This window comes from Anabrus simplex, chromosome 3 (genome assembly GCF_040414725.1).
Source record: "Anabrus simplex isolate iqAnaSimp1 chromosome 3, ASM4041472v1, whole genome shotgun sequence".
Classification (NCBI taxonomy): Eukaryota; Metazoa; Arthropoda; class Insecta; order Orthoptera; family Tettigoniidae; genus Anabrus; species Anabrus simplex.
In genome coordinates, this window is record NC_090267.1 from 24,565,905 (window position 1) to 24,578,531 (window position 12,627).

The 12,627-nt window shown below is 36.4% G+C and overlaps 1 protein-coding gene across 3 annotated transcripts in view; it reads right to left on the reverse strand.

Moving 5' to 3' along the window:
* Window positions 1–12,627, reverse strand: part of LOC136865936 (uncharacterized) — a 360,192-nt gene that overhangs the window by 330,606 nt on the left and 16,959 nt on the right. The gene's annotated exons all lie outside the window — the stretch shown is intronic.

Below are 12,627 nucleotides of genomic sequence, written 5' to 3' on the forward strand. Positions count from 1 at the left end.
GTATTGTATTGAATAGGCGGACGCCACTTTTTTGTTTCCATTAGATTCTCAGTTCAATACGGATTTAATATGAAGTTTTTAAACTTTAATAGATATTCAGAACACTTTAATGCTCAAAAGCATAAATTTTCTGTGATGAGTATCCACATGAGGAATACTGCTCACCATTCAACTCAATAGAACAGGATTTAAAAACCATAAAATGAATCGAGAAAGGCAGACTAATGACTGAATTTGAAAACCTATACATCTTTTTGGACCAGCATTTCAAGACAAAAACTTGAATGACATAATAGGTAATAAAATCTCCCTATATGATCAAATTCTGATTTTACTCCAAAATATGAATTTTTAAGGCAATAACTTATTTAAAATTTTTACTAGCATGTCAGCTAATATTACAAACAAGTCAACAGGTACTCCCCTCCTCTCCGCCTCCCCAGTTTCCATCAAATCTCCTCCACATGTCAAATCAAATCAAAATCTCTTTATTTGCAAATGAGGTGTCTACCTCGGTGGCAAATGGTACACTAAAATACATTATTGTCAAGCACTAAATTTTAAATTAACAAGAAGAAGAAAATTTTCCTACAATACAATATTATACAAATTACACTAACAATTTTTTCTATTAAACACACAGCTCATCCTTAATAAATTTATATTCTTTACAAAATTCTACTTATAATATCTCCTGTACTTACAAACATAGTCAACTTATATACAGTATGTGGAATTACTTCAAATAATACTATACAACTGGTATAAGATTAAAATTTACATTGCATTTATTTACTTATTTATTTTTTACCCATTTTGGAACCTAAGTAGCATAACGACTTGCTGCGTCTTAACCAGAGCCCCTTTTGCCACCATTTTTCAGAGTTCCTGAAGGGCCTTCACAGCTACCGTAGCGGTCCCAGGGCCCTCGAAGTCCCCACTGTACTTCACCCCTACAGGCAATCCCCTACTTCGGCTGTCCACACTCCATAGACCAGGGGATGGAATTAGTTTATTCACACACATTTTTTTTTATTTACATTAACCTGCACTGGTCGAATGCCCTCTAACATTTCATTTATTTTCTCTGTTGCTGTTTATTCTCTTCTTGAATATCTGTACAGATTTTGGAAAAGGATCAAACACTACCTCTGGTAAACTGTTCCACTCCTTCACACCCTTCCCAATGAATGAAAATTTACCCCTATCGCTTCTGCTTAGATTCCTTCTAATTTTGTACTTGTGGCCAGTTCTGCCGATATAATTATTTTCCAACTGAAGCCTCCCAGGGATTTCTCCCCATGCTTCTTCTCCTGTATAGGCTCTATATAATAATATAAGTCTAGTTTTCTCCCTTCTTTTACTTGAATTTTCCCACCCAAGTTCCTCTAACATTCCTGATACACTACTTTTTCTCCTGAAATCCCCTGTTACAAATTTTGCTGCTTTCCTCTGCACACTATCTATTTCTTTTATTAGGTATTCTTGGTGAGGATCCCAAACACTGTTTGCATATTCCAATAATGGACGAACCATACTTCAGTAACTTTTTTCTTTTAATTCTTTGTTGCATCCTTTCACTAGCCTCATAAACAACATGTAAACAACAAGCCTATAGCTCTTCCTTCCCAAGCGCTCCCCGAACCACCACAACCTCATGGATACAATGATATAGATTTTGATTCCAATAGGGAACCCTGAAATATTTGTCCAGAATGAGTAATGGCCAAGCAGGCATCAATTTTTGGTAATGAGACAAAGTCCCTCATAGTGCATTGGCACTGCTGGTGGCTCCAAGTAACCTACGCAGTGGCCTTCACGGTATGCACTAGCCATGCGTCTTGGTGGGTGTGCTAAGTACCAACTGATGAGCCCAACTTAGCACACGGGAGTGAAACGCTGACAACCAGAAATGAGTTAGCTGGAAAATTTATAACGGACCATTTATATTGATATCATGGATAAAATATGAGAAGTAGGAACCGAGAGACCTCCAGTAGTCCGACAACACTCAACATGAATACGTAACATGTTAGCAGTCTAAGGGGTAAGTGATAACTCTATTTTATTCATCTTCACCGCGAAGCTCACTTCTTTTGAACAGTAGGCTTAATAATAAATTTCTTTATTTACAGTCTATACACGCTTGGCATCTCATATCCATCACAAGTTCAATGTCCCTTTTGACCAACAGGCTAGTATTCAACACGTACCAACACCATCAACCTGTGCTACTTACAACTTTACTTCTTTAACAATGTCAATGATGGCCTATTTTAATTCAAGATACTTCAAGTTGCCGTCATACTTTAACATTTGATCTCTTCATCAAGGACCAAGTCAAATGCCAAATCAATCACGTATTTACAAGTCAATAATCACAAATTTTAATCTCTTGATCAAAGACATTAATCAGATGGTTTTACAACTTTAATATCATTGCAAGTGATAAAAATCATTGCTATCCGTATTGAAGATACTGAATGTAGGATGCTAAAAGGTTAGTTTTTTCCACCTATTCAATACTTATAAATTTTATAAATTAGGAATTTATTGTTGATTCCACTTGAGACATGTTTCGCCCTTCATTGAGGGCATCATTTTGACTGATGATGCCCTCAATGAAGGGCGAAACATGTCTCAAGTGGAATCAACAATAAATTCCTAATTTATAAAATTTATAAGTATTGAATAGGTGGAAAAAACTAACCTTTTAGCATCCTACATTTAATATCATTACCGCATAATCCCGAATACCACCCGCCACCGAATAAGACTCGCACCCTGAATTTGGGGCAGCAAAATACGGAAAAATATAAAAATCAAACTTGCATACCTATTTAATTTTCTTCAAATATACCACAAATATACATTCAAACAGCTTACAATTAATAAAATCATCACAAAAATCATAAATAAAATTGGTCCAATACTCAGATCATTCACAATTCACCGTCATCTGAAGTTTCATCCCTATATCAACAGCAGCCAATGTCCCTTTGCCTGGCCACACCACTTCCCCTACTCGCCCAATACCGATCTTAACGCCCTGCCCACCCCACCTCTCCCAAGACACTCCCCGCTAACAATGACACACCTCTACAATAAGAGAAGCAGAGGTAAAGCGACTGTCAAACCACCTCACACAAGCAACACCGCCGGACTTCTCTCCTCAAGTCTAAAGGGTAAGTGTCAAAAAGATTAATTCCACTAATGAACTATCACAATACAGCACTCATACTTTTTCGTTTAATTCACAGATTTCAACACACTTCACAAGCCATTACACTTACATCCAGAATCAAGTTGAACTCTTCTTCAGACTACACAGGAATAACTTCAAAACTTCACATCCTAGACAACATACAGCATGTTTAAATGGAGATGGTAGACTCGATCAAGCATTCTCTACCAGCAATCTTGCCATCTAACCGGCAACTCACTTAAAAAAAAAATTAATAGGGATTCTTGTTTCTTTAAAATAGTGATCTATAGAAGATTTTGGCTATCCAAAAAACCATATGGACTGAACATGTTGGATCTCCTATATAAGCTAAAAGAAATGTGTAAAAGTTGTGATTCCAAAAGACTTCAATTGCCGTCTCCTTACCGGCATTATGAGTGTCGGTATTTTTGTATTATCTCCATTGAATGTGGACATGAGTAGGACGTCCCATTAGAACTGTAAGACAAAATCGGCTAGTTCATTTCCAAATGTACCATATGTTCTTGTACATCAGTGTAAATTGTTGTAAAAAATATTTTTAAGAATAGTTTTAGTACAGTTAACCTCCTATATAGCTGAAAGAACGTGTAGATGTTATGTTTCTCTTGATTTCAAATAATACCAACATAACGGACCATTATATTGGTATTATAAATTTACTCATTCAGGACAAATTTTTTGGGTTCCCTATGGGAATCAACATCTACATCATTTGATTTCAAATATCGTCTCCTCGGCATTATGAGAATTGATGAACTGGACGTCCCATTAGAACTGTAAGACATGATCAGCCGATTCACTCCAAATATGACAGTGATATTCTTGTACATTAGTGAAAATTGTTATATATATATTTAAAAAAAAAAAAAATTAATGAGAATAGTTGTAGTGAAGCTTCCACTCAGAGTTCTGACTTGGAGTTTAGAATTTATGGCTGATGATGCCTGCAATGACAGGCGAAGCATGTACCATATGCTTAAACTATAATATAATGATTGTATTATAGTCTTAAAGACTTTAATAGTATTGAATAGGTGGCTTTCAATAAATTAATTGTTAAACATTTGATATATTGAATTTCAATATGGTCAAAATGAAAATAGTCACTTGTAATCTAGTACACAGTACAGCCTAAGCCACTGACGAGTGCAGACGTGTTGAGTGGAGGGTCCCTGAAGTGGGAGAAGGGAGTGCATGTACTGAGTGCAGGAAGGTACTGAGGAGTTTACTGACAATGATTGGTGTGGAGCAATACAGAGTGATCATAGGAGGATGGCAGAGAAGAAAGAAGACGTGAAACCAGGAGGGTGTAAAATGGAAATTAAAGGAGAATTAATGCTATCAGCAGCAGTGATTATCATATTGCTATGGATTGGGAGGGTGGGGGTCGAACTGAACCCAGGTCTGACCTCCAGTGGAAATATGAGCTGGGAAGACATGAAAGCAATTAGAAGAGTTGTAAAAGAGGTGGTTGTAGAAGTCTGCCCCTTTGAGCAACTCAAATATGATTCAAGAACAAACGAGGGAGTTTGAAAAAATGAAAGGATGGTTCCGAGAAAGGGCAGACGACAACATCGCAAGTGAGGAAAAATGCCAAAGAAGTTGCAGCATTAAGGGAGAAAATAGGACGATTAGAAGAGGAGACGCTGAAACTGAAAGCAGAAGTGGAAGCCAACACTTTAAATCGCAGGATGAAATGCCTATTTATATATGGTGTGCCTGAGGAGAAGAGAGAGGACAAAGTGCTCACAATTTATAAAGTAGTGGACCTAATTGAGGGGAAAATGAAAATTAATTTTAGTGAAGTGGACATAGACGATGTGCAGAGAGTGGGAAGAATTAGAGGCTACAGGCCTATCAAAGTACAACTGTTTTCTACGTTGATGGCTGATGTTGTTGTTGGCAATGCGAGTAACATGCAGAGGGAAAAAGTATGGATCAAGAGGGACGTGGGAATAGAAGCGATCAGGAACGAAAAAATTCTTAGAAAACATATGAGCTAGACATCAAGGGCTGAGAGCAATTATCAGAGGACAAGAACTAGTGGTGTCAAGCAGCAGCTGGAGTTGAATCTGGTCTGTGAATAGATTGATAGACCTAGAAATGAAGATAAAACAAGATAAAGAAGCAGAGAGAAGTGTAGCGATTAGTGGAGAAGATAGGCAAGTGAAAGATAGTGATATGGGAGAAGAGGGGAGAGGGACGTGGGAATAGAAGCGATCAGGAACGAAAAAATTCTTAGAAAACATACGATACGAGCTAGACATCAAGGGCTGAGAGCAATTATCAGAGGACAAGAACTAGTGGTGTCAAGCAGCAGCTGGAGTTTAATCTGGTCTGTGAATAGATTGATAGACCTAGAAATGAAGATAAAACAAGATGAAGAAGCAGAGAGAAGTGTAACGATTAGTGGAGAAGATAGACAAGTGAAAGATAGTGATATGGGAGAAGAGGGGGAAGGTAGTAATGTTAATACCAAAAGTAACAATGTGCTGTGCAAAGAGAGACAGGGAGAGGTGCCAAGTGAAAATGCGATCATAAACACCGATAAGGAAGGAGCAGTGGATAACGGGGCGAGAACAGGTAGGCCTAGGAATACAGTCACAGCTAGAGTCAAAGGAAGTCAGCAGAGTGGAAACAGTGAAGAAATGGTGGCTCAGAGGGGAATAGAATGTTCGGAGGCAACCTGGAAGAGAGTAGAGCAGCGCTGGAACAAAGGGTGGAGCAGAAGTTTAAAGAGTAGAAGCTTAAGAGACATGTGGGGAATAGGAGGAAATGATGAGGGTATTGCTACAAGAAATAAAAACGTTAATAAAGTTAGTAAGAAGTAAGAAAATTGTTACAGAAGGCAGGGTGGGAGCAAGTTGAAATTGGTATGTAGTAAGGTTATTTGGAATTGATCTGGAGTGTTAAGTTTAAGTGAAAGGTTGTGGAGTTTTTGGTAGGTAATGAAGTGTTTTTATTTATTGCTGGGAGTTAGATGGAGTTTTCGGTAGATAATGAAGTGTGTTTATTTATTGCGGAAGTGTGGAGATGGAGAGGTGGTGGTATATGTAATGGCAGAATTGAAGTGTTGAGAGGGTTGAGAATTGAAAAGTGGTGTTTGAGTGCTAAATGTATGTGGTGAAATGATTTGTGAAGGGATATATGTTATCTCTAATGTCTTGAGGTGTGTTATGAGGTGGAGTTGGAGGTAGGTGTCTGTAAGTGGCGGTATGAGATTGGCAAGCTGACGTATTGTACCGTACCCAGGGGTAAATACCCTCTAGGACGATGCCTCCATTCCTGTATGAACATTCGACTAACTCAGGGTTGGGCAGAGAGTGGGTTGGTCGTCAATTGGGTCAGGCTAAAAGTCGAAGTTCTACACTTTAATATAAGTAAATGACAAGAAAATGGAGGTATAACTCGAATGAGAAACAATAATATGGGGTAGGATGAGTTTATTCATAAATATCCCCGAATCATACTACTCAAAAATCAAATAAATCAAATAATAAAATGTCATTACAAAAATCTCAAAGTTAAAGAAATAACTGGACATTAACAACGTTAATTATTCAAAGAAAGAAAGTGAAATGAAGTATCAAGCACAACATTTAATACTTGCATACTTTCAGAAATAATCTTCTGTTTGTCCATTGTTCATGATATATGGTAACATATGTACGCATACACTGATACGTAGTTATTTCGAATGGAGTCACCCTTGAAATCATCACAATGATACGGGTTACGAATTTAATTTAGATTGAGAGCCGTCACAAAATAAAATGTTAAAAGGAAAAATTACAATATAAAGAAAAGTTACGATGAAGAGAAAAACTAAGACGCAATGGGACATGATATGAATTATGAAAAATACTAGTGGCATTCACCTACGCTATATTTACAATGAACAAAATGAGCAAAATAACACATCTATTTACATCGGATAAAGAGAAAGTGTCTACTTACTACACAGATTCTACGTGAATCGCGATTCACCACAAAGGATCTAGTGAGAACTAGATTGACCATCAATATAACTCAGCACTCAGGCTGTTCCCCATTAACAATGAGACAAGATATTCAAACAACAAGAAACATCATAAAACATCATCCTGTAAGGGAAAAACATAATTCTCCATCAATATCATGTAGAAAGCAATGGGCAACATTGCCTTCTGCTGCACTAGAGCGCTCAACAGCGTGGTCATCCGTCAAGTATTTCCTAGTGGGCTGTGAGCTGAAAGGAAATGTTGAACTCAACACTGTACTAAGGCTTGGATTCTGTCTCCCAAGATTTTAACACGGAAATACCATCTCATTCGCGCCGTCTAAGAAACACACGGCCAATATATCAGCTTGCAATGAGATATCTTTCGTCGGCTACACGGAAACTCACGCATAAATGGAATAATATCAATAAGTTAATTTATTGAATTTACCACCTAATCAATACAAAATGTCTTATTTTAGTTGGTTTACTTTGGCATGTTGACTAAAATGGTACATGTTTCACCTTGAATTAAGGCATCATCAGCCATTATCTTAACATAAAATAGAAACAGGCACCTGATTTATATATACATGAAATAAAACATTTTATTTTAAAAAACCTTGGAGAGGCTAGAACTACAATTAACATATGGTAAAAGAATATAGTTAAGTTGGTTATAAAGATACTGCAATGAGTGAGTAAAATTACAATTGGTGAAAGTGATGGTGATATGACATTAGAAGGCTTCTATTACAATTAAAATGAACAAAGCAACAGTCTGTCATAAACGAGTGATAGGATTGCTAAAAATTATGCTTTATATAAATACAAACATATATTTCCAATAAAGCTTAAAAAGAGATTAATTGAAGCCCTTGTAATGCCACATTTTGACTATTGTGATGTTGTCTTCAATGACGTCAGGCCACAATTTTCCCTAAGGCTACAGCGCGCTCAAAATGCGTGTGTGAGATATATATGCAGCTTAAGAAAACATGACCACGTGTCACCATCTTTCCTAAAATTAGAGTGGTCGCGACTCCATGTTCGTCGTAACCATCATACTTTGTCTCTTCTCCACCAAGTTCTTACTACATCTTCCCCATCCTACCTTTCTTCACGTTTCCATTACTTCTCAAATGTTCATGACAGACATACAAGGGCTCAAACATCCAACCTGCTCAACATCCCTCACCATCGAACTGCCGCATATAACAGCTCATTCTCGGTGTTTGCCGCACGAGAATGGAATCGTTTACCGAACGACGTCAGGGGAATAACAACTACAGTGTCATTTAAGAGAGCGTTAAGAGGTGCAACAGGATGCGAGTGACCTGTGCATTTCTGGCCTTTCAGTGATCGTCCTACTACAATATCATTACTAGCTATTATTATTATTATTATTATTATTATTATTATTATTATTATTATTATTATTATTGCTGTTGTATGTATGTCCTACTGTGGTGGAATTTTATTTCAGTTGTATTTTGATTGTGTTTTAATTGTGTCTTCTAGTATTAATTACGGTAGTATTACTTATGACTTTAATGTATACTAATTGGTTTAGTGTAAGAGAAGGCCTAATGGCCTTAACTACGCCAATAAAGACATTTATCTATCTATCTATCTATCTATCTAACTGGACTCAAGGATCGTGGCACTGTGCTGTGGTGGTTGGGAGGGAAGTTACTGATGCACCGCCCTCTGTCGACAGTTTGAGTGCGTCCCGCTGTGCCATGGTGATGTTATGCACGTATTTCTGCAGTACAGGTCTCCATGTATTTGATAACTTGAAGCCGTCTTCCCTGTTGATGTTATTTGGGCGCAGCTCTATCTCTATGGCTTCCCTCACAAGACGAGCATAGAAGTCTTTTACAGGCGCGATGACCTTCGCCTGGTCAAAGAGGATTTCATGGTCTGTACTGTAGAAACGTTCTGCTATGGCAGACTGGCTTATAGCGTTCTCCGTAGAGGATGAAAGAGCGACATTCTTTACCGATCTGATGTGCTCTTTCACCCTGGTGCTAACAAGCCTTTTTGTCATGCCAACATATGAACAACCACAACCACATGGAATTTCATATACGCCCGGTGTTTCAAGACGTGGCTTCTCTTTGACTGGTCGAAACAGGGATTTGAGCTTCCGGTCTGTGGTGAAAACCCCGGAATAATAAGTACACTTGTCACATTTTCTTCTCTTTCAGTAGATTGCTATTTGGATTGTATTCTTATATAATGAAACATAGATTAGTTAGAGATGTAGTATTTAAGTTGTGGTGATGGTAGTCATTGATTTCATTTTGTACATTTCTTGGAATATTGCTGTGTTGATCCAGTGATTGATAACCCCAGTTGTTAGTGAATTTCACGAGGTTACGTGTAATTAAGGTCTTCAAAATGAATTACGGGGGAATGAAGGATAATAATAATAATAATAATAATAATAATAATAATAATAATAATAATAATAAATAAGGAAGATGTATGACTTCATTAAAAATCATGACTATAATAAGAAATTATCGGATTATGTTAAAGCAGTAATTAAATCAAAGCTTTGGTAAAGAAATGATTTGTGAAGTAAGTCTGACCTTAGAAGGGAAGGCGATAGCTGTGGACAGTAGGCAGCTCATCGAGATGATGCGTTTAGTAATAATAATTAGGGATAAAATAATAATAATAATAATAATAATAATAATAATAATAATAATAATAATAATAATAATAATAATGAGTCGGAACAATTTAAACTTGTTGTTGGGAGTTAAATGTGAGCAATGATTGCGATGATAAATTTTTATGATGATAATAGACAACATGATGACCGCTAGGGTACATGTTAGTCGTAAGGATATTATGATTTATGGTGATATGGTTAATTATGCAGGGAATAATAATAAACTTTCGCTCAACAACTTATATTGTGTAAAGTAATGACTCATAATCATTTGGGGTTTTTTTTCCTTTCCCTGAGGTTATGAGTGCATTCGATGTATCCCTAACTGATGGGGGTGATGATTGTTTCTTCTATTTTTTTTATTCATCCTATTTTGGTCATTCATCACAGGTCATGGTGATTCATTGCTATTATCTGTAAATAATGCGAGGGTCTTCAACCTAATTCTGAAGGGAGACATAATAATAATAATAATAATAATAATAATAATAATAATAATAATAATAATAATAATAATAATAATAATAATAAATAATAATAATAATAATAATAATAATAATAATAATAATAATAATAATAACCTCAATACTATGATATAATCTGCTGAAAAATAATTGGGAGAGATTGTGTAATTGTGCGACTGCTTATCCATGTGTTTCAACAAGTGTTAATTCTTTTGGTGATTTTTCATGTGGTTTATTGTCATGTGGGTTTTGGTTTCCGTTGGTTGCGCGTTTTGCTACGTGATACTCTGCTATCTATCCACAGTATATTAAGTAAATAATCGTTTAAAACTGTCAATAAAAGAATACAGTCGAACGTAATCTGAGAAGGAGGGGCAACTTGCCAAAGATTTTCAAAATTTAATGTTAAATGAATTTTCCAAATTAAATGTTAAATAAATTTTCCAATTAAATTGTAAGGAATTTTCCAAGTAAATGTTGAAAGGATTTTCTTACGATAATGTTCAAAGATTTTCCAAGTATTTTGTAAGCGAATTTTCTGAGAATTGTGAAAGAATTTTAGAAATGGAAATATTGCAGAATTCTCCAAAAATTTGTAAAGGAAATTTCCAGAAAATTTATTAAATGATTTTCCAAAGTCATGGTAAATTAGAGAATAAATTGATGGAGATTTGCCCAGAACTTATATGAAGGAGCAGTAAAATTGGTAAAGAATTTATCCCTCAAGGGAATATTGTATAATTTAATGATCTAATGTAGCACTATTGGTCATAACGACATTGTCGCTAACCTTATGATTGGTCCAATGTTACAGTTCCATAAATCGAGGATTTGCTGCTATTTGCTTTACGTCGCACTGACAGAGATATGTCTTATGGCGACGATGGGATAGGAAATGCCTAGGAAGTGGAAGGAAGCGGCCGTGGCCTTAAATAAGGTACAGCCCCGGCATTTGCCTGGTGTGAAAATGGGAAACCACGGAAAACCATCTTCAGGGCTGCCGACAGTGGGGCTCGAACCCACTATCTCCCGATTACTGAATACTGGCCGCACTTAAGCGACTGCAGCTATCGAGCTAAATCGAGGATTTGACCCAAAGCATGATTTTGAATGGTGTTTAAATGAAGACGGGTTGAATCAAATGGAACCCATAAGCATGCAGTGTACATATGTTCATGTTACAGATCACAAGCAGTCAGTTTGAGTTGTATTAGTGTAAATAGTTCGTTTTTCTTCCTTTTCTCATCTGCATGTCCAGACTGTTGTTTATTTAATAAATGTTATTGTTATTTTGTTCCAATTTGTTTTATCATACTGTGTCACCTATCCAGTCACCTATAGCCCTGCAAATTAAAAAAAAAAATTCAGAAGGTCTGTCCCGAAACAGTAAAGTTGGCCCTGCGAACGTTCCACCCTTTGGGATTCATGCTCCGCCGACTGAGCGACCCAGGAAAAGGGGAAAATAAATTGTTATAAAGGTATATACCAAGTAAATTACCAGCACAGTAGTGCAGGTCTATATAACTATCATTTTAGCATATGATGAAATCTGAAGAAAATACAAAAAGATATCAAATTTTATGAAGCATGTGAGGAAAGATGAAATCTTATCTGTGATTACAGCCAGGAACGCAGAGGTAGTCCAAATAATGGACTTATTTCTTATTTATTCTTTTACAACTTCTTTATCATCACACTAACACAAAGGTTTTTTTGCTTTTGGTGATGGAAGAATGGTAAAGGGCTAGGATTGGGAAGGTAGCAGCCATGGCCCTAAGGTACAGCCCCAGCAAGAACAGAATGTAATGTAGTCTGATGATAAGGACCGAGAAAGAAAAATAAAACAGCGAGTCACTGATCATAAATTAATCTTTGCTTACTCTTGGTACATAAACCATACCACAATTTATTACGGTTCATAAGAAATTCAGAAATCAGGTACTGGATCGCAAATCTTCCCAGAATCAGAAGACTGAAGGAAGAGAGGTAAATTTGAAAATTAGAGGACCATGTTGTGCAAACAGTAAATGGAGATGGTGAAATAAGCACAATAGTAAAATTTGTATATCTTATTCATAAGTTAGAAGTAACAGACATGAAAATAGCAAGAATGATCGCTAGTACAAACAGGTGGGAACAATAACACGAGGATATTCAGAATGAGAAGATAAAGGCTAAAATAGGAATGAACTCAATGGATAAAGCTGCACGTATTAACCAGTTCAGTGGTGGAGTAATGTGAGGCGAATAGAGGATAGGTTATGTAGGAGAATAA